The sequence below is a fragment of the Culex quinquefasciatus genome, chromosome 2 (assembly GCF_015732765.1).
Source record: "Culex quinquefasciatus strain JHB chromosome 2, VPISU_Cqui_1.0_pri_paternal, whole genome shotgun sequence".
Lineage (NCBI taxonomy): Eukaryota > Metazoa > Arthropoda > Insecta > Diptera > Culicidae > Culex > Culex quinquefasciatus.
In genome coordinates, this window is record NC_051862.1 from 114,313,867 (window position 1) to 114,337,830 (window position 23,964).

General features: G+C 31.0%; 1 protein-coding gene and 1 long non-coding RNA gene across 3 annotated transcripts in view; both read left to right on the plus strand.

Annotated features, from left to right (window-relative positions):
• The window catches only part of LOC119767059 (gonadotropin-releasing hormone II receptor-like), a 136,594-nt gene that overhangs the window by 29,951 nt on the left and 82,679 nt on the right, over positions 1 to 23,964 (plus strand). The window lies entirely within an intron of this gene.
• Positions 2,782 to 3,472, plus strand: LOC119767063. The gene is made up of 3 exons (XR_005277305.1): positions 2,782 to 3,033; positions 3,096 to 3,166; positions 3,227 to 3,472. It is a non-coding gene; the product is annotated as an uncharacterized LOC119767063 (long non-coding RNA).

Consider the following 23,964-nt stretch of genomic DNA (forward strand, 5'->3'; position numbering starts at 1 on the left):
TTTCTGCGGGTTCCTTGGCCAAAATAATTAGACCCGTATTTTTTTGTTTGGCCATTACGGTGGCCTACGTCGTGTTAGGGTGGTCCGAAAAATGGCCATTTTCGTCGATTTTCACAAAACCACTTTTTCAAAATCATAACTTCGCTCCATTCCAACCGATTTTAGCTGTCTAGAGCGCAAATGAAAGATGATAAGTTGGACTTCCAAGAAAAAATAATGTGGAGTTTCAAAAATCTAGCCTAACATTTGAAAAAGTCTAATGAAAACATCAAATGCCGTTTTGACGGTGTCTGGACCAAAGAGCCTATATCTGAAAATATTTTTAACGGATTCCTCGGACAATTTACATAACATATCAAAATTGCATTCAGATTCAGAGATATGATTTTTGAAAATAAAATCCGGGTTTTCGACGCGCCGCGCGCGAAAACGGGAGATTGACGAAATCGGCAAAAAATCAACTTTTTTCACTAAAACTGCGATAACTCGAAAATTTCAGCGATGACCTATAAATGTTAGGGTACCAAAAGTTGCGTATTTCGATTACGAAAATTTTGGTACCCTAACATCTATAGGTCATCGCTGAAATTTTCTAGTTATCGCAGTTTTAGTGAAAAAAGTTGATTTTTTGCCGATTTCATCAATTTCTCGTTTTCGCGCGCGGCGCGTCGAAAAACCCGGATTTTATTTTCAAAAAATCATATCTCTGAATCCTGTTAATGAACCTCGCCCAATTTTTGATATATTATGTAAAATTGTTCGAGGAATCCGTTAAAAATATTTTCAGATATAGGCTCTTTGGTCCAGACACCGTCAAAACGGCATTTGATGTTTTCATAAGACTTTTTCAAATGTTAGGCTAGATTTTTGAAACTCCACATTATTTTTTCTTCGAAGTCCAACTTATCATCTTTCATTTGCGCCCTAGACAGCTAAAATCGGTTGAAATGGAGCGAAGTTATGATTTTTTGAAAAAAGTGGTTTTTGTGAAAATCGATGAAAATGGCCATTTTTCGGACCACCCTAACACGGCGTAGGCCACCCTAATGGCCAAACAAAAAAATACGGGTCTAATTATTTTGGCCAAGGAACCCCCAGAAAAATTTTGAGCCCGATCGGAGAACTTTTATTTTTTTTCTTTAACTTTCATATGGAACTGCTGATGTATTACATAATGAAATGCATTTGTAAAGTGCGATTCCGTTTTCGGCAACATAACTGTGCCATGCTGAAGTTAAAACTTCAGAGAATTTTTGATTTATCTTTTTCAAATATGCGGCTTCTAGTTATATGATTTTTTTTAATGATCAAATCAAACCAAATGTATTGCCTTTGGGCTTCAAACCATATTTTTTTTCATATTCTAAAATTTGTAACTGATTTCAAATTTTATTATTATTTCTTGATATAATCAGTTCATTAAAATCAGTGAACATAACCTTGATGATGATGTTTTTATCTGTACACTCAAACCCCGGTGGATTGACACCAATTGTTGTCAAACGAACGGGGTCACTTTTTAGTTTAACACTCCTTTTACACGGAGTTCACACACACTACTGAACGTTTGTTTTGATTGTGTGCGTGAGCGCCTTATAAAAATTGACAATTCGTCACTTTTTAGTTTGACTTTGACCAACCAACGGGGTACAAACTAAAAAAGTGTCAAACAAAAAGTGACCAACCACCGGAGGTTGAGTGTAGGCTGATAGTGTGCGTGAGCGCCTTATAAAAATTGACAGTTCGTCACTTTTTAGTTTGACTTTGACCAACCAACGGGGTACAAACTAAAAAAGTGTCAAACGAAAAAGTGACCAACCACCGGAGGTTGAGTGTATACATTTTATGTCAAAAAAACGACTTGCAAAAATGATTTTCCAATTTTTTTGTCAAATCAGAGATGCATCAGAGAACCGATTCCACCAAATAAACCATGAAAAATGGGCGAGTTGGCCACTCGCAGAACAAAAAGACGTGTGATCTGATAGTAGTCCAAAAATGTATTAAAAACTTAATCTAATTACAAAGGGTGCGAAGCACAAATCCAAAAGAAATCGTAAGTATGTGTGAATGCGAGAAGTGGGTAAATCGAAACAATTGTTGTGCCGATCTTTTGTTGATCGCGACAAACGGGTCGATCATCGTTGACTGGGCCAGCAGGGTTTACGATGACGATCGTCTCCGCCACAGTACTCCCCCGCAGACTAGACGACGATCTCATCTCCTGCTGGCAGCTTCTGAGGTCCGGATGGACGGATACACCACGTTGTCCATGCCACGCAGTTTCTGTTGGACGGAGACATCGCATTGCCTCTCGCAGGTTGGTGGCGAACTCCGAGTCAGTGTGTATGTTGTGATTTGCAGCAAAAAACTCGGACGGGATTTTCAGCGTCGTGCCAAACACCATTTCTGCCGGAGAAGCCCTTGTAGGTTATGCGTAGACCAAGCAGGATCAGCGGCAGATGTTCAGTCCAGTGTTAAGTGTTGTAGCAAAGAATGGCAGTAGGCCAAAAAAAAATGAAAAGTTGTCAAATCTTCGGTGCTCACCCCTAGAATGATAGATTAGGATGTCAGGAACAATGTTTTCATACAACAAAAAATTCCCAAAAATGGTTTACAACTTGTATCATTTCATGTGTCACATACTGTAAAACGATATAAAAATAATGCGCCTGCAAGTAGACTGCAAACAACTGAACCCTTTTGATTTGATTGTGTGCACATACACATGTAGTATACCACTGCTTTGATCTACTTTTGATATCACGACGAGATTGAAATTGAAATTAAAACCGTGTTCGTGTGTTTTAATTTCCTGCGTCGCAAAAGAATCTGATTGGTTGATTCAAGGTCAACTAGGTACAATTATCACGGCTCGAGGAACTCTATAAAGCTGAGTCGAAAAACCGACGCTTCACTTTAGTTGGAGTGCTTTTACGAAACGGTTTTGCTTTTTTTCGAACAGTTTAATTTCGGTGAAAAGTTTTAAGTGGAATTAGTTCTGGTGATTGTGATACTCTTTCTGGAAAAGCAGTAAGTGCATAGGGAAACGATATTGTAAAGCTTCGCGAACTACAAATGCGCTTAATTTCTAGCAATCAAAGCTTTGAAGAATAGTTTTCCCCAAGAACAAGCAAAGGTTATGCGAACCCTTTGCACGTGTCAGGTAAGATCTCAATACAGATCGTGAGATTAGGCAGAGATGCAACTTTTGACCACGTTATAGGTTGCCCATTAACGTGGGTGCAAGTCTCGGGGCAGAAAAGCCGTATATTTCGTCGTTCGACGCTGGGAATGCTTCGTTGGTCAGACTGGTGGATGAAAACCACGACGGGGTCGTGACGAACCGTTTCAACCGCCATAGTCAACTCCAACGACTCGGAGACGCATCTACTCCGCCCACCCAGTTGACCCCACACGTCCTTTTCGAAGCAATCCCAGAGCTTGGAGGAAGTTCCGAGCTTTCGAGCACGCCAAAGCTCGCCGGCTGCCCAGCCGATTCTAACCTCGCTTGCCCGACCGAAGGAAGTGCGAGGAACGAGACAAAAGCCTGACAGCAGCAGTACCATCCGTCTCCACCGATTCGAAACAACGTTGGACCGAGCGTCCCCATCAAGAACGTCGCCGTGCGACGGCCACGTGTAAACGTTGGTTCCGCTAGACGCCGCTCGGGGCTGGAAGCCCAAAGCGCGGCGAAGAACGTGTCGACGCCGATCGCTGTGCCACGTGTCCACGGCGGAGTACTGCTAGCCGCCGCTAGAGTGCGGTAGGGTTGAGCGAACGCACCGGAGCTGTTTGATCGCTGATCGTCGCAGTAGGTCCGGACCTAGGAGAATCTACACGCCGTTCAAGAACATCTGCAAGCCGTTGCTGGTACCAGATTAGTAGGGTAAAGTACAGTGCACGACAATAGGGAATAGTTTTTGCTAGATTTAAGATCTAAACCCCCCTTAGTATTAATTTGAGCTCATTTACAACCACAAATAAAAATCCCGGGTCTTTTTCGGATTTTGCGTTGCAAAAACGAGGATTAATCCTGCACGCGTTTAACTTAAATATACATTCTTTCGTTTCGTAATGAATTTTGTTTTGCTTAATAAATTTTGGATTAGAATGCACTCTAACTAATGCGTTCGTTTGTTTTAAAGACTGAGATGAAAGAGTTCGTAAATGTTGTTGACTTTGAGTAAATCTTTGGGATCTTTTGGTTCGACTTTTCGGTTTAGATTACACTAAAACTCGCCTTGAGATCAAGAGCTTCAGGTCGGGCTTCCCTGATTAAAATCCACAAACAACCTCCAACTTTTGGAGTGGCGCTAAAGTTGTTTGCAGGCTAAGCATAAAAGGTGTTTCAAATAAATTGGATTGTCCAGGGATTGCGCAATGTAACGCTCCTGGTACGTTGTGAAAAGGTTGCGCGTTACAAACTCGCGCGCGGAGCTTGAATGAAAATAGTGCATTTTTCGAGTATTTTTCAGAAATGCGAGTAACAATCATACTAAAGTCATTCAAATTTGGTCGCCTTGGGCTTCAAGTTATAATTTAAGGTCCCCTGAACAAATTCCTGTCAATACATGGTCCATAAAAGCTTGTGTTTGAGCATGGCAGTGCGTTTTAGGGAGAAAAATTTGTATTTTTTAGCTAAAAAATTCACCAATCGCTCCCCAAAACGAGCCAAAAAATTTTGCAGTCAAAACTAATGCATTCAGCTTATAGGAAATTTTACGGAGACCATTTTGCTTTTTTTAACATTCAATTTATGTCCACGCAAATCTGAAATATTTGCATTTTAGTGAACAAAAAGTGTCGAATTTTCAAAATTCTTAGTACCGTCAGTGGGGGTGACGTTGGGTCTGGGGGGTGAGATTGGGTCAAAGTGATTTGTTACGGATTACACAATTGGGTACTAAAGCCCATTTTCAATTTTTATGTACAACGGTATAAAACACGATTAAAAACCATTTCTGATCACTTTTTTTTCATTTTAATGCAATTTTTTTTTTGACAAGACAACATTTTTTCGATGGATGAACTATGGTCCCCTTGGAACGAGCTGTCAAGAAGCTTTTCTGTCAAGAAGGACCGCGAGGTTAATTTTTCAAAATTGATTTAAAAATCAATTTTAAACTCTTCGTGGTCGTACAAAGGGTCATTGTACTCAGAAAAATAAGCTTTATCGCTGTAAACAATAATATCAGCATTCTAAGCTTCATTTTAAGACCCAATTTCTCAGATTCTTTTCAATGAAACTGAATTCTGTTTAAAGGGTTGTGTAGGGGACATCTTAAGAAGACTTCTCTAAAAAAATCTCGTTCCTAGAACAAATTCTACTATTTTGGCAGCTGTCTAAAGCTGAGGTACGTTTTTGGCCAAAAATGACCTCTCGAAAAATCATTTTTCTAATATTTTTGTTAGAATTGCTTGAAAACTACCCAAATGTTTGAAAATCTCCACTTCAAACATTGTAGCGTGTCAATACGATTCCCTCGAACAAGAAACACTGTTGGATGACTTGTTTTTACCATATCGTTGTATTTGAGCACCATTTTAGTTTCATTTGACCCAATGTCACCCCCTCTAAGGGTGTATCGTTTTTTGACCCATAGTCAGCCCCACTAACGCACAGTGGTCGGAAACGCAAATTTAGCAGGAATAATTAATTTCCGCTTCAGGGATGCATTTTCGAGCTTCGGCGTCTAAGAAGCATTTGATAAAAATGAAATTCTACATCTTTTGGTCAAACCGATGTTAGGGTGGTCCAACAATTTCTAATATTTTCAAAAACTATCTTCGCTTCTAGAAGAAATAGAGGTATACTTTTTTAGACAGTATTGTAGACAACTTTGTCGAAGACACCAAATCTATATCTCTTAATCTGATCATTCTACAGCATTTTATATGAAAAGCAGTAGGGTGGCCCATCAAAGAAGTGTTTTTATTGCGGGGGGGGGGGGGGCAAAAAGTAAGTTTGATCCACGAGAACAAAAATTACGAAATTCCATACATTTTTGGCAGGTTGCTCAAACGAAACCATAACAACGTTTTGCTTAGGTATTTAAAAACGTATGGGATGTATGGGTATCAAAAGATCGGAAATTTTATGCCCTTTCTGATGCCACATAGGTTGACTTGTGAATTGTGGACCGGTTCAGATGCCGGCGGATTTTCCGACGACGTAATTCCGGGTTCGATACAAATACCCCCAAAACGGTGTTATACCCACTCTAAAAAGTTTATTTAGCAATTCTATGGTAATATATTGACAGTTGAATTAAAAGTTTGCAAAATTAAGTTTAGATAAGTTTTATGTTGAATTTCCAGAGTTGTATAAACTTTTATACTAAGTAGTTAGTTAACTTTATACTCAATCCAATTTTTTTTTTAATCAGTCAAGGATGCCTATTTGGAGTTGGGAGACTGGATTTATGGTGATTTGTCAAAAAATAACATTATTTATGTTAATTTTTCGAAAGGTGTACAAACTTTTTTTGCACCTTTTTTATTTTCGTAATAGTATTTGTTATATAACTTTTTATAGAAATCATCTTTCCATGAGCATTTTGTGGCAACATGTTTGGCATGAGTTTCTGAACAAAACTTAGTACTAGGTTCCTGTCAAACTTTAAATTTTTTACATGTTTCATCACAAAATGTGCATAGTGCCCAAGGAGTGTAAATACTTTTTTTACATACTGTACATACATAAAAAAAAATCATGTTCCTAGTCATGTTCACAGCTTGGATATATGAACTTTAATAAAATTAATTTTGATTTATGATTTTATTGTCGTTTACGTCACATTGTGAGAAAATCGCATGTTTTTTCATGAAATGTTATTAACAAATATGGTTTTGAGCGAGCAAAATAAAAATATCCAAAATAAATGCCTTCCCGTTTGTAATCATAGTTCCGTCATAATAGGCCGTTTTTTATATGCCTTTTTCAAATGGTTGTATCTTTTCGAGGGGGACAGAAAAAAATACACTCCGTGGTGCATCTGAAAGCTCAAAACTTCTTCTTTAATATGAATATAACATCTCAAAAGGGTTTTTCTTAAACCCAAGTTACAGCGATTTAAAAATGGTCATTTTATGAGATTTTGTACCATGCTCTATGAGAAAATTTACATGAATATCGCCTTAATCAGTATCAAAACTGCTCTTAGTAAGCTCAAATGCAGGTAAAATTGGTTTGTGGACAAACGTGGTCGAACCTGGTTTTTATGGCAACTAGGGTGGTCTTAGATGACCTAGTAAAAAAAGTAAATCTTTCCCAGTTCCTGAGGGGAACACCCTTGAAGAGTATCGGGGCCGGCATTTACAAAGCGGATTCAGTGGCAGTTTCATTCTCAACTTAAAGTTAACATGTAAGGGTTAATGTTAACATCCCATAGGTCGCCTCCCTAAGGTGTCGTGATAAGGTCCAGTTTGTGATGATACACTACCTTCCCTTTACTAAGCAATCGATTCCAGAAGGGAAAAGATCACCAGTTGTGTTGGTCCGAGCCGGGATTTGAACCCCGATCTACCGCTTACGAGGCGGAAGCGTTACCACTGGGCTACGTGGCTCGGTCAGATGACCTAGGGTGGATTATATTCGTTCACTCTTATAAGATATGATTTTTTTTAAATTCACATAGAAAGAAAAATAAACATTTAAACAAAATTCAAATACATAGCTTGTTTTAAATAGTAAAGAATAAAGATTTTATTCGTTGAAAAATGTATTTTAATATATTATTATTCCTCTACGTTTTGGTAAATCGTCTTTTATTTGTATTTTTTTTTTAAATAGGATAATACTTTACATACATTTTCTTTGACAAAAGGAGTCATTTTGTATAATTATTTGTAATTGTAGCCAATACGAGGATCCTTTTCCAATTTATATCTTTTTACCTAAAAATGCAAACTATGATAACGGTGCATTTAATCAAAAAAAAATTAGTACCAGGTTTTACAACAAAACCTGAACACTAGCCTAAAAGATGTTTCCTTACAAATATAACAAATTTTCAGAAATAAAATAAGAGTTTTCGGAAATCAACTTCAATATCAATTTCCAAAGTGTGCATTTTTCCCTGAAACTATTTTAAGGGTTCAAATCATAACCTACAACTTTTTCAAGACGCTAAATCGATAAGAAAATGTATTATGTTTACGAATATTCACATTCCCATTTTGTATGGGCAAAATTGTATGAAGCTTTGTATGGAACAACTAGTGATGCAAAATGGAACCCTTTAAGACAGTAAATGCATGGAAAGTTTTATTCTTTTAAAAAAATACAAATAAAGACGATTTACCAAAACGTAGAGGAATAATAATATGTTAACAGTCAAGACCCGAAGAAAAAAATTTCCCTGTACAACCCGAAGCCTGCAAAATGCGTTACAGTAAATTTTCGCAGGCTTGGGAAATATGCAAAATAGCACCAAACTTCAATGTTTTATAGTGTTTTGGAATCGTCAGAATGTCTACTTTAAGGAAATATGTGCAAATTAGTGGATTTTTGGGCGGGGCTCGGGGGGGAGGGGATGAACGAAAAAATATCCGAGCAAAATGCGTTACAGTAAATTTGTAAAAATTATATCTTATGCAAAACATGACCAAAACTCAAAGTTTTATAGTTCTTTGAAAAGGCCTTCACCTGAACTTTATGTTAAAAATATAAAAAGACTACGTTTTCCATAAAGTTTTACTAAAAAAGTTAAGTAAACATTTATTGTTCTGTATACTAAAATCAGTAAGAGAATAAAAACATGACTTTTCATTAGAAACATAATCATGCGACATATCAAACTTCTCAAAATTTCATGAATAGTCAATCTGCAACAAAATTGAACCGATTCAGCTGAACCGGTTCACCCAACCGGTTCAATAGTTGTACCGGTTGAACATTTCTGGCACAAAATGTATCATGCGACATATCTAACTCTTTCAAATTGCCTGAAAAGGCATTCTGCAACAAAATTAAATCAATTCAGCTGAACCGGTTCACCCAACCGGTTCAATAGTTGTACCGGTTGAACATTTCTGGCACAAAATGTATCATGCGACATGTCTAACTCTTTCAAGTTGCCTGAAAAGTCATTTTGTGTGTGTGTGTGTGTGTGTGTGTGGTCCAATCCAATACCCGCTAACAGGTAGCGAAATTATGGGAAAGTATAGTTTGTATCAGACTTTGTATATGCCGAATGCTGATACAGCTTATCTCAGTCCCGGGTATTAGGTGGTGATAGCCCTCGCGCTGCTTCCAACGACCCATTTCAGAATGACAGAGCTCCTTGCGGTCCAATTCCGAGGTCGCTGGGCATTGTTCGGCCCCGCCTAAACATAGAAGCAAGCATCTGAAGGAAACTCGATCTATATTTAGACTTCCAATCCCCTCAGGCAAATCAGGGATCAGCGCGTATTTAATAATATAAAAAGAAGAGATAACATGTTTCAACACTACGGATCAATTCACTGCTAGAGTGTAAACCTTCTGATGGCCGACTGCTTAGCGTTCCAGACCACCACCAATCCAAAGGTGTGTGTTCGAATCCTACCTGATTCATTTAAGTTTTTATTCATATTCAAATTCCTGATTCCAAATTTCAAAGGTACCGACCGGGATTTGATCCCTGAACCTTCTGCTTGGGAGACAGAAGCCGTAACCATTAAGCCACGGAGCCGGTTAAGTTAAGCATAAGCATAAGCATAAGCATAAGCATAGGTGCCCACCCGCAGTTGCTACTCCGTTATTGACCAGGACCTCCAGAAGTTACATCCACGAGCCGTGGAAGATGAGTGGGAGCTATCTTTCCTCGCTTCGCAACTTCTCAAAGGCCCCTATCATGCTGATCAATACCGGCGCCGGCCACGACCAGTGGTAGGGTCACGGGGAAGTGGATGGGAATGTTAGTCCGATACTTGAGTGATAGAGACCGCCCAATCGACTGCTTCTCCGACAAAGTATCACATGAGTTTTGAGGGGGTTAGTAGATGAGTATGAGGTCAGGATTCACGAGTGGCAGTGATGTGACCATGAGCATTTTGTTTATCGGTTGAAATTTTAAATCTTAGGCAGCCGGCTGCGGAAAGATAAGTAATTGATTATTTAAAAAGTTTGTTTTAATCGAACGCGTGCCAACCGAGCGGTAGTGCTATGGGCTGGACTTAGCAGTATATTTTTACTGTTGGTACAATTAAGATAACGCGAGCAAATGTCAAAAATAGTAGATGAGTTAATACTAAAGATGCCAGTTGGAATAAATTATTACGATCAACGAATATAAACGAAAAGAAAACAGGACACCACGTAACCGATTGTAATGAAATTAAAACAATAACTTAAACGAACTTAACCGGCGGCGTGCCTTCCTATCAACGATGATAAAAGAAGGACTTATAAATTTAAAATATAAAAAGACTCCAAAAAACACGTTGCATAGTAACCGCGAAGTCCCGCTACTCACAATCGAATCCGAAAGATAGCTATCTAGAATTTTAAATATAATATTAATTCGACCGCGATCCTCCAATTCTTCGTCGGCGTGCCTTCCGATCAACGATGATGTAAGAAGGGCTTTATTCATTAAAATGATTTTATATCATAAGCCTTAAAACATATTCGTCGGCGTGCCTTCCGATCATCGATGATATAGAAAGGACTTAATCCAGCAATACGACTTGAATTCGGATCGTTTCTATCGAAAACTATGTAAAGAGAACAAAAAAAACTCATTGGCCAACGAACGCGTGAACTAAAAATAAAGAAAAAAAAGAAGAAGAAGAAGACCAATCACCCCATGCACACAAACAGCGACACAAAAGAGATGGAAAATAACACGAAAAAACAGAACTGCGCGTCCACACAGGCACCGCACTACTGATGCCATTATTTAATTAAAATGACCAATCACCCCATGCACTCGAACAGCGACACAAAAGAGACGGAAAATAACACGAAAAAACAGGACTGCGCGTCCACACAGGCACCGCACTACTGATGCCATTATTTAATTATAATGACCAATCACCCCATGCACTCGAACAGCGACACAAAAGAGACGGAAAATAACACGAAAAAACAGGACTGAGCGTCCACACAGGCACCGCACTACTGATGCCATTATTTAATTATAATGACCAATCACCCCATACACTCGAACAGCGACATAAAAGAGACGGAAAATAACACGAAAAAACAGGACTGCGCGTCCACACATGCACCGCACTACTGATGCCATTATTTAATTAAAATGACCAATCACCCCATGCACTCGAACAGCGACACAAAAGAGACGGAAAATAACACGAAAAAAACAGGACTGCGCGTCCACACAAGCACCGCACAACTGATGCCATTATTTAATTATAATGACCAATCACCCCATACACTCGAACAGCGACATAAAAGAGACGGAAAATAACACGAAAAAGCCACGGAGCCGGTTAAGTTGCCTGAAAAGTCATTTTGTAACAAAATTGAACCGATTCAGCTGAACTGGTTCATCTAACCGGTTTAAAAGTTATGCTTCCTTAAATTATTTATTTTTTTTAAATTCTTTAAATTCTTTAAATTCTTTAAATTCTTTAAATTCTTTAAATTCTTTAAATTCTTTAAATTCTTTAAATTCTTTAAATTCTTAAAATTCTTAAAATTCTTAAAATTCTTAAAATTCTTAAAATTCTTAAAATTCTTAAAATTCTTAAAATTTTAAAATTTTAAAATTTTAAAATTCTTAAAATTTTTAAAATTCTTAAAATTCTTAAAATTCTTAAAATTCTTAAAATTCTTAAAATTCTTAAAATTCTTAAAATTCTTAAAATTCTTAAAATTCTTAAAATTTTAAAATTTTAAAATTCTTAAAATTTTAAAATTTTAAAATTCTTAAAATTCTTAAAATTCTTAAAATTTTAAAATTCTTAAAATTCTTAAAATTCTTAAAATTCTTAAAATTCTTAAAATTCTTAAAATTCTTAAAATTTTAAAATTCTTAAAATTCTTAAAATTTTAAAATTCTTAAAATTTTAAAATTTTTAAAATTCTTAAAATCTTAAAATTTTAAAATTTTAAAATTCTTAAAATTTTAAAATTTTTAAAATTCTTAAAATTCTTAAAATTTTAAAATTCTTAAAATTCTTAAAATTCTTAAAATTCTTAAAATTCTTAAAATTCTTAAAATTTTAAAATTCTTAAAATTCTTAAAATTTTAAAATTCTTAAAATTCTTAAAATTCTTAAAATTTTAAAATTCTTAAAATTTTAAAATTCTTAAAATTCTTAAAATTCTTAAAATTCTTAAAATTCTTAAAATTCTTAAAATTCTTAAAATTTTAAAATTCTTAAAATTTAAAATTTTAAAATTCTTAAAATTCTTAAAATTCTTAAAATTCTTAAAATTCTTAAAATTCTTAAAATTCTTAAAATTCTTAAAATTTTAAAATTTTAAAATTTTAAAATTTTAAAATTCTTAAAATTCTTAAAATTCTTAAAATTTTAAAATTCTTAAAATTCTTAAAATTCTTAAAATTCTTAAAATACTTAAAATTCTTAAAATTCTTAAAATTCTTACAATTCTTAAAGTTCTTAAAATTCTTAAAATTCTTAAAATTCTTAAAATTCTTAAAATTCTTAAAATTCTTAAAATTCTTAAAATTCTTAAAATTCTTAAAATTCTTAAAATTCTTAAAATTCTTAAAATTCTTAAAATTCTTAAAATTCTTAAAATTCTTAAAATTCTTAAAATTTTAAAATTTTAAAATTCTTAAAATTCTTAAAATTCTTAAAATTCTTAAAATTCTTAAAATTCTTAAAATTTTAAAATTCTTAAAATTCTTAAAATTCTTAAAATTCTTAAAATTCTTAAAATTCTTAAAATTCTTAAAATTCTTAAAATTCTTAAAATTTTAAAATTCTTAAAATTCTTAAAATTCTTAAAATTCTTAAAATTCTTAAAATTCTTAAAATTCTTAAAATTCTTAAAATTCTTAAAATTCTTAAAATTCTTAAAATCTTAAAATTTTAAAATTCTTAAAATTTTAAAATTTAAAATTCTTAAAATTCTTAAAATTCTTAAAATTCTTAAAATTTTAAAATTTTAAAATTTTAAAATTTTAAAATTCTTAAAATTCTTAAAATTCTTAAAATTTTAAAATTCTTAAAATTCTTAAAATTCTTAAAATTTTAAAATTCTTAAAATTCTTAAAATTTTAAAATTCTTAAAATTCTTAAAATTCTTAAAATTCTTAAAATTCTTAAAATTCTTAAAATTCTTAAAATTCTTAAAATTCTTAAAATTTAAAATTCTTAAAATTCTTAAAATTCTTAAAATTCTTAAAATCTTAAAATTCTTAAAATTCTTAAAATTCTTAAAATTTTAAAATTCTTAAAATTCTTAAAATTTTAAAATTTTAAAATTCTTAAAATTTTAAAATTCTTAAAATTTTAAAATTCTTAAAATTCTTAAAATTTTAAAATTCTTAAAATTCTTAAAATTTTAACATTCTTAAAATTCTTAAAATTCTAAAATTCTTTAAATTTTAAAATTCTTAAAATACTTAAAATTCTTAAAATTTTAAAATTTTAAAATTCTTAAAATTCTTAAAATTCTTAAAATTCTTAAAATTCTTAAAATTTTAAAATTTTAAAATTCTTAAAATTCTTAAAATTCTTAAAATTCTTAAAATTCTTAAAATTCTTAAAATTCATAAAATTCTTAAAATCCTTAAAATTTTAAAATTCTTAAAATTTTAAAATTTTAAATTCTTTAAATTCTTAAAATTCTTAAAATTTTAAAATTTTAAAATTTTTAAATTCTTTAAATTCTTTAAATTCTTTAAATTCTTTAAATTTTTAAATTCTTTAAATTCTTTAAATTCTTTAAATTCTTAAAATTCTTAAAATTCTTAAAATTCTTTAAATTCTTTAAATTCTTTAAATTCTTTAAATTCTTTAAATTCTTTAAATTCTTTAAATTCCTTAAATTCTTAAAATTCTTAAAATTCTTAAAATTCTTAAAATTCTTAAAATTCTTAAAATTCTTAAAATTCTTAAAATTCTTAAAATTCTTAAAATTCTTAAAATTTTAAAATTTTAAAATTCTTAAAATTTTAAAATTCTTAAAATTCTTAAAATTCTTAAAATTTTAAAATTCTTAAAATTCTTAAAATTCTTAAAATTCTTAAAATTCTTAAAATTCTTAAAATTCTTAAAATTCTTAAAATTTTAAAATTTTAAAATTCTTAAAATTCTTAAAATTTTAAAATTCTTAAAATTCTTAAAATTCTTTAAATTCTTAAAATTCTTAAAATTCTTTAAATTTTAAATTCTTTAAATTCTTTAAATTCTTTAAATTCTTTAAATTCTTTAAATTCTTTAAATTCTTTAAATTCTTTAAATTCTTTAAATTCTTTAAATTCTTAAAATTTTAAAATTCTTAAAATTCTTAAAATTCTTAAAATTCTTAAAATTCTTAAAATTTTAAAATTCTTAAAATTCTTAAAATTTTAAAATTCTTAAAATTCTTAAAATTCTTAAAATTCTTAAAATTCTTAAAATTCTTAAAATTCTTAAAATTCTTAAAATCTTAAAATTTTAAAATTCTTAAAATTTTAAAATTCTTAAAATTCTTAAAATTCTTAAAATTCTTAAAATTCTTAAAATTCTTAAAATTCTTAAAATTCTTAAAATTCTTAAAATTCTTAAAATTTTTAAAATTCTTAAAATTCTTAAAATTCTTAAAATTCTTAAATTTCTTAAAATTCTTAAAATTCTTAAAATTCTTAAAATTCTTAAAATTCTTAAAATTCTTAAAATTCTTCAAATTCTTCAAATTCTTCAAATTCTTAAAATTCTTAAAATTCTTCAAATTTTTAAAATTCTTAAAATTCTTAACATTCTTAAAATTCTTAAAATTCTTAAAATTCCTAAAATTCTTTAAATTCTTAAAATTCTTAAAATTCTTAAAATTCTTAAAATTCTTAAAATTCTTAAAATTCTTAAAATTCTTAAAATTCTTAAAATTCTTAAAATTCTTAAAATTCTTAAAATTCTTAAAATTCTTAAAATTCTTAAAATTCTTAAAATTCTTAAAATTCTTAAAATTCTTAAAATTCTTAAAATTCATAAAATTCATAAAATTCTTAAAATTCATAAAATTCTTAAAATCCTTAAAATCCTTAAAATTCTTAAAATTCTTAATATTCTTAAAATTCTTAAAATTCATAAAATTCTTAAATTTCTTAAAATTCTTAAAATTCTTAAAATTCTTAAAATTCTTAAAATTCTTAAAATTCTTAAAATTCTTAAAATTCTTAAAATTCTTAAAATTCTTAAAATTCTTAAAATTCTTAAAATTTTAAAATTCTTAAAATTCTTAAAATTCTTAAAATTTTAAAATTCTTAAAATTTTAAAATTCTTAAAATTCTTAAAATTCTTAAAATTCTTAAAATTCTTAAAATTCTTAAAATTTTTAAAATTCTTAAAATTCTTAAAATTCTTAAAATTCTTAAAATTCTTAAAATTCTTAAAATTCTTAAAATTCTTAAAATTCTTAAAATTTTAAAATTCTTAAAATTCTTAAAATTCTTAAAATTCTTAAAATTCTTAAAATTCTTAAAATTCTTAAAATTTTAAAATTCTTAAAATTTTAAAATTCTTAAAATTCTTAAAATTCTTAAAATTCTTAAAATTCTTAAAATTCTTAAAATTCTTAAAATTCTTAAAATTCTTAAAATTCTTAAAATTCTTTAAATTCTTTATATTCTTTAAATTCTTTAAATTCTTTAAATTCTTTAAATTCTTTAAATTCTTTAAATTCTTTACATTCTTTAAATTCTTTAAATTCTTTAAATTCTTTAAATTCTTTAAATTCTTTAAATTCTTTAAATTCTTTAAATTCTTTAAATTCTTTAAAATCTTTAAATTCTTTAAATTCTTTAAATTCTTTAAATTCTTTAAATTTTTTAAATTCTTAAAATTATTGAAATTCTTTAAATTCTTTAAATTTCTATAAATTCTTTAAATTCTTTAAATTTCTATAAATTCTTAAAATTCTTAAAATTCTTAAAATTCTTAAAATTCTTAAATTTCTATAAATTCTATAAATTCTTAAAATTCTAAAAATTCTTTAAATTCTTCAAATTTTTTAAATTCTTTAAATCCAGATGGCGCTGGTCTCGTCCACAACTGTCAAAGTAATAAATTCGTGTAATAAATTCAATTCCCTAAAAATTTTGTCGAAGGGTGCAAGAAAATTAGAGTTGATCCTCATGAGTTATTAGCACAGTGATAAAAAAATATTGGCTTATATACTTGGCAGTATAACCACATGGTCACTTAAGGGGGCTAGGGATTGTCCACGAGGGGTGGGGAATTTTGAGATTTCCAAATAAGTATCCGCGTGGTTTATGGATGGTCCCTAAGGGGGGGGGGGGTATACAGTCCAGGCTCGATTATCTGAAGGTTTGTATGGGACTTCGAATATTCGAATCAATTTTTCCGTATTTTTTCTAAATTATTTCAAAAAACGAAAAAACGAAACTATTGGCACTACGCCCCCCGGGGCATGGCCTTCCTCTAACGTGGGATTTCTGCTCCAGCGCCTCTGACGAGACAGGAGAAACCGGGACCGACGTTTTACTTCACCATCCGATAGAAGCTCAGTGGATAAGGCGGGAATCGAACCCGCGTCTCATAGCATCATCGGGATCGGCAGCCGAAGCCGCTACCCCTGCGCCACGAGACCCACTTTTTAAATTATTTCAGCTACTCGCTTATTTTTTGTTTATGAATTTAAGCTCGACCATAAAAATAAGACAAAAAAAATGTTTTTCGTGATTCGATTATCCGAATCCGATCTTGGACTATTTTGAAAGTTTATAAGAAAATACTGAAAATTTTATCCATTGATTTTTACCAGCCTAATAGATTTCGAGAAATTTGACAGGAATTTTTTTTTTTTCTAAAGACAAATCCTACAAAATGTACCGTAATCCATAATGCTGCTTTTTGTTGAATACTATTTTTATCAATATGGGAGAATAATATGTCTTCTAAATCATTACACCTTACATTCATTCGGGTTCTCAAAATTTGTTCAGTCCAATTTCTAATTTCCATAACGTTGGGACACGATTTAAGGCGATGTAGATTGTTATCAATTTCAAAGCAGATTTCACATTTATTATCGATTACTTTTCCTATCCCGTATTGCAATAATTTAAATCTATTAGGAATTAAGTCATTTAAGAAATTATAAACACTAGATCGATCTTCTGGCTGCAAAAAATTTGAACTTAGGTTCAGCCATGCAGTTTCCCAGCTCATTTGCGGATATTCTATTTCAACTTTAGGTTTTAATTTAAATTCATCAATAAAATATAAATAGATAAGTTTGCACGAGTGAAGATTGTAGTTGCTTTTTATCATATTTGCAGTTTCCAGCCATTCTCTCGAGTTACGCGATAATTTAGATGTATATTTGTATCGAAGTAAATATTCATCATTACTTGGACAATCAGATTGTAACACATTTCTTATAAATATTGCCTTGCACTTACTTTCAGGGTCTTGAAGTCCTAAGCCGCCATTTTCTGTTGAAAGATATAATTGCCGTCTATCTACTTTAAAAATTTGATTGTTCCATATAAAATTTCCAGCACTTGCCTTAATTTTTGCTAAATGAATATTTTTTGGAGGAAAAATTTTTGCTATATACCATAGTTTTGAAAGTACAAACGAATTGACGAACCAACATTTTTCTACTAAACTCAGCTTTCTGAAAGAGTTTAACTTTAATCTGTATTTTATATCATTCACAAGTTTATTATAATTTTGATCAATGCTACTGTTCCAACTATTTTTAAAAACTACACCTAATATTTTTAAATCATCTGCTTCAGGAATAAGAAACGGTCCTGAAATGCAATTATTTATTCTCAAAAATGCCGATTTCCTTTGATTCAATCGAATTTTAGCAAACTTTGAGAATGATGAAATGATTTGTATTATTAAATCAAATTCTTCACAGTTGCGTACGTAAACATTTAAGTCATCAGCATATGCTGTAACTTTAAGGATCTTGTCATAAGCAAGAATACCGCAAGTATTTGCATATATTCTTCTGATTAACGGTTCTATGTATAATACAAATAATAACATACTTAATGGGCATCCTTGGCGCACCGAAGCTTTAATTTTAAATTCTTTGCTTAAAAAAACCATTATATAAAACTCGAGAACTGGCATGAACGTACAATTTCTTCACACAATTAATAATTTGCTCAGGAAATCCAAATTTCATCAAGACATCCCATAAAAAAACTATGATTTACACGATCGAACGCCTTTTCTAGGTCCAGGCTCAACAAAAATCCTTTAAATCGTTTTGTCTCTGCTGCTTTAGTCATCATCTTTCTTATATCTTTAAGATTATCGGAACATGATAAATTTTTAACACACGCACTTTGACCAGGGCCAATTAACTTATCCATTTTTTCTTGTATTCGCGCTGCTATGATTTTTGTTAGTAATTTATGATCAGTATTTAAAAGAGTAATAGGTCTATAATTTTCCAATTGTTTATTGTCACCTTTCTTGGGAATCAAAATCACAATACCGTCCGTAAACTCTTTTGGGGTGAATATGTTGCGGTTAAATATCCATTCAACAATTTTGTCAAATCTTTTTTAATTAAATCATAATGAGTTATATAAAATTCGTATGTAAGGCCGTCAATTCCTGGTGATTTTTTCTTATTACAAGCATTAAGTATATTTAAAATTTCTTCTTCAGTTATTGGATCAATCATCATCTCCCGATCATCATCATCCAATGATTTTGATATAGAGTCTAAAGGATTCTCTTCATTTCTTAAATTTGTACTAGTGTTATCAATATCAAATTGTTTTGAAAAATGTTGGAAAATAAGTTCATCTAATTCATTTTTTTCTGTAATAATTCCATCAGATCCTTGAAGTCGTAAATATTGACTGTCATGACCTTGATTAATTTGTTTGGAAACTTGAAAAACACTAATTTTTTCTCCCTCTGAAATATTAAGGTTTGATAATTTTTTTTGAGTAGTTATTCAGTCTGTTGTACTCAATTTCCATAAGCTTCGTTTTACATGCAGCAATTTCAGCAGTAAGATTTTCCCCCCTTGTGTTGCCTTTCAGCCATTTTTAATAATTCTGATAAATAATTTGATTTCTGCAATTGGGTTGCGCTATTAATTTTCCAGCTTTCTGTTTTGTAAAATTGTTTAATCTTAGGTTTTAAAATAAAATGCCACCAGCTGTTCAAATCTGTATTATAAGTTGATCGTGATTTAAGCTTAATGTATTCATCTTGAAATCTTTTAGAAATCTCTTCCGAATCAAGTAAGCTGGGATTAATTTTCCAGTACCCTCTGCCCTTAGCACAAATATGATCTTTTAATGAATTAACTTTAATAATGACTGCATGATGGTCCGAAAATGCCACTGGGATGTTCTGCAAATCGATCACTTCATTTACAAACTCAATCGGTCCATAAAATCTATCCAACCGAGAGGCCGAATCGCCACGAATAAATGTAAAAGCTGCTTTTTTCAATTGTTTAGCTATGTCTTTGAATGAAAATAGGTCAATTATGTTTTTAAGTCCGGCACAAAAGTTTTTAACGTTGCTGCGAGTGTCATCGCCATCTAAAATACAATTAAAATCACCGCATAAAACAGAAAATCGTGTCCCAGGTTTGTTTAAGTGTACTGCTAAACGATTTGTGAACAAATCATTGCGTTCCCGTCTTTTGTCAGAGCCCGAATGCGCGTAAATATTAACATAGTTTATATTATTCAAAACAAACGATACTATTCTCCCATTTGGATCGAGCAAAACATCTTTAAAATTGAAACTCTTTCTTATTAATACAGCGGTACCCTTGTTATCCTCACTAATATTGACCAACGGAAAGTGTGTTGATATAAACAAGAAATTATCATACGCAACCTCCTGTAGCATCACAATATCGATATCATGATTGTATACAAAGTCCCTAAGCAAACCCTTGTTGACATCTGTACTGGTACTGTTAAGATTAACTGTGGCAATTTTATAGGAATATTGCATCTATTCGTTTTATTTGCTCGACCATAAAAATAAGACAAAAAAAATGTTTTTCGTGATTCGATTATCCGAAGTGTTTTTTTTTCGAGGCCTTTGGATAATCGATCTTGGACTATTTTGAAAGTTTATAAGAAAATACTGAAAATTTTAACCATTGATTTTTACCAGCCTAATAGATTTCGAGAAATTTGACAGGAATTGGGTAGATCTTGATGAAAAATTATTGTTCAGGCATTTTGGATATGTTTATTCTACAACAATTAAACCCGTTCAGTTGACTGACTCGGTTCAGTTTTGATACAGAATGCCTTTTCAGGCAATTCAAACAGTTTGATATGTCGCATGATACTTTTTTGCAAGATATTTTCAACCGGTGCAATTATTGAACCGGTTGGTTGAACCAGGAGAGCAACGGTTCAATTTTGCTGCAGAATGACTATTCAGGCAATTTGAAAGATTTAGATATGTCGCATGCTACATTTTGTGCCAGAAATGTTCAACCGGTACAACTATTGAACCGGTTGGATGAACCGGTTCAGCTGAATCGGTTCAATTTTGTTACAGAATGACTTTTCAGGCAATTTTGCGAAAATTTAGTGTAACGCATTTTGCAGGCTTCGGGTTTTGACTGTTAATATACATTTTCTAACGAATAAAATCTTTATCTTAAATCTTTTTATTTTTTAATTAATTTAAGCCACCCTTATCAGATATCATATCCTCAGCTGCTTTACTATTTAAAACAGTTTATGTATTTGAATTTTGTTAAAATGTTTTTTTATTATTTTTCTTTCTCTGCGAATTTAGAAAAAATCATATCTTATAAGAATGAACGAATATGATCCACCCTAGGTCATCTAAGACCACCCTAGTTGCCATAAAAACCAGGTTCGACCACGTTTGTCCACAAACCAATTTTGCCTGCATTTGAGCTCACTAAGAGCAGTTTTGATACTGATTAATGCGATATTCATGTAAATTTTCTCATAGAGCATGGTACAAAATCTCATAAAATGACCATTTTTAAATCGTTGTAACTTGGGTTTAAGAAAAACCCTTTTGAGATATTCATATTAAAGAAGAAGTTTTGAGCTTTCAGATGCACCGCGGAGTGTATTTTTTTCTGTCAAACATACAAACATTTGAAAAAGGAGGAATTCTCTACGAAATCGGTCTTTTTTCTTCAATTTTAATTTTTGTATTTTTTAATCCGGCTGAAACTTTTTTGGTGCCTTCGGTATGCCCAAAGAAGCCATTTTGCATCATTAGTTTGTCCATATAATTTTCCATACAAATTCGGCAGCTGTCCATACAAAAATGATGTATGAAAATTCAAAAATCTGTATCTTTTGAAGGAATTTTTGATCGATTTGGTGTCTTCGGCAAAGTTGTAGGTATGAATACGGACTACACTGGAAAAAATAATACACGGTAAAAAAATTTGGTGATTTTTTATTTAACTTTTATCACTAAAACTTGATTTACAAAAAACACTATTTTTAATTTTTTTTTTTTATATGTTTTAGAAGACATAAAATGCCAACTTTTCAGAAATTTCCAGGTTGTGCAAAAATCACTGACCGAGTTATGAATTTTTAATCAATACTGATTTTTCAAAAATCAAAATTTTGGTCGTAAAATTTTTCAACTTCATTTTCGATGTAAAATCAAATTTGCAATCAAAAGTACTTTACTAAAATTTTGATAAAGTGCACCGTTTTCAAGTTATAGCCATATTTAAGTGACTTTTTGAAAATAGTCGCAGTTTTTCATTTTTAAATTAGTGCACATGTTTGCCCAGTTTTGAAAAAATATTTTTGAAAAGCTGAGAAAATTCTCTATATTTTGCTTATTCGGACTATGTTGATACGACCTTTAGTTGCTGAGATATTGCAATGCAAAGGTTTAAAAACAGGAAAATTGATGTTTTCTAAGTTTCACCCAAACAACCCACCATTTTCTATCGTCAATATCTCAGCAACTAATGGTCCGATTTTCAATGTTAATATATTAAACAATTGTGAAATTTTCCGATCTTTTCGAAAAAATATTTTGGAATTTTCAAATCAAGACAAACATTTTAAAAGGGCGTAATATTGAATGTTTGGCCTTTGTGAAATGTTAGTCTTGATTTGAAAATTCCAAAAATATTTTTTCGAAAAGATCGGAAAATTTCACAAATGTTTCATATATTAACATTGAAAATCGGACCATTAGTTGCTGAGATATTGACGATAGAAAATGGTGGGTTGTTTGGGTGAAACTTAGAAAACATCAATTTTCCTGTTTTTAAACCTTTGCATTGCAATATCTCAGCAACTAAAGGTCGTATCAACAAAGTCCAAATAAGCAAAATATAGAGAATTTTCTCAGCTTTTCAAAAATATTTTTTTCAAAACTGGGCAATTATGTGCACTAATTTAAAAAAATGAAAAACTGCGACTATTTTCAAAAAAGTCACTTAAATATGGCTATAACTTGAAAACGGTGCACTTTATCAAAATTTCAGTAAAGTACTTTTTGATTGCAAATTTGATTTTACATCGAAAAATGAAGTTGAAAAATTTTACGACCAAAATTTCGATTTTTGAAAAATCAGTATTGATTAAAAATTCATAACTCGGTCAGTGATTTTTGCACAAACTGAAATTTCTGAAAAGTTGGCATTTTATGCCTTCTAAAACATATCAAAAAATAAAAAAATTAAAAATAGTGTTTTTTGTAAATCAAGTTTTAGTGATAAAAGTTAAATAAAAATCACCAAATTTTTTTACCGTGTATTATTTTTTCCAGTGTAGTCCGTATCCATACCTACAACTTTGCCGAAGACACCAAATCGATCAAAAATTCCTTCAAAAGATACAGATTTTTGAATTTTCATACATCATTTTTGTATGGACAGCTGCCGAATTTGTATGGAAAATTATATGGACAAACTAATGATGCAAAATGGCTTCTTTGGGCATACCGAAGGCACCAAAAAAGTTTCAGTCGGATTAAAAAATACAAAAAAAAATCGAATGACCGAAATCCTAGAGAACTGCTCAAAGGCCTATTAAAAACTTTAAAAACGCTGTAACTTTTTACCAAAATGACCAAAATGATTCAAAAGACGCGTATTTTTATGCTCTAAATATGTCCCCAAGACACCGAAATTGCCAAAAATAATACAAAAAAGATACGCAATAAAAACACTTCTTTGATGGGCCACCCTACTGCTTTTCATATAAAATGTTGTAGAATGATCAGATTAAGAGATATAGATTTGGTGTCTTCGACAAAGTTGTTTGAAATGGCTAGTACTACAATACTGTCGAAAAAAGTATACCTCTATCTCATCTAGAAGCGAAGATAGTTTTTGAAAATATTAGGAATTGTTGGACCACCCTAACATCGTTTTGACCAAAAGATGTAGAATTTCATTTTTAACAAATGCTTCTTAGACGCCGAAGCTCGAAAATGCATCCCTGAAGCAGAAATAAATTATTCCTGCTAAATTTGCGTTTCCGACCACTGTGCGTCAGTGGGGCTGACTATGGGTCAAAAAACGATACACCTCTCGTATTTTCTTAATAACAAAAACAATTTAAATAACATCGAAAATCTTTCAACGTAGATTTGTTCTTAGATAGTTTACTAACATTTTCCCAAAATATGGTGGATTTTGATGAACACTACCTTAAATGCCAATTGTTTGAAAATTGACCCAATCTCACCCCTTAGAGGGGGTGACATTGGGTTAAATGAAACTAAAATGGTGCTCAAATACAACGATATGGTAAAAACAAGTCATCCAACAGTGTTTCTTGTTCGAGGGAATCGTATTGACACGCTACAATGTTTGAAGTGGAGATTTTCAAACATTT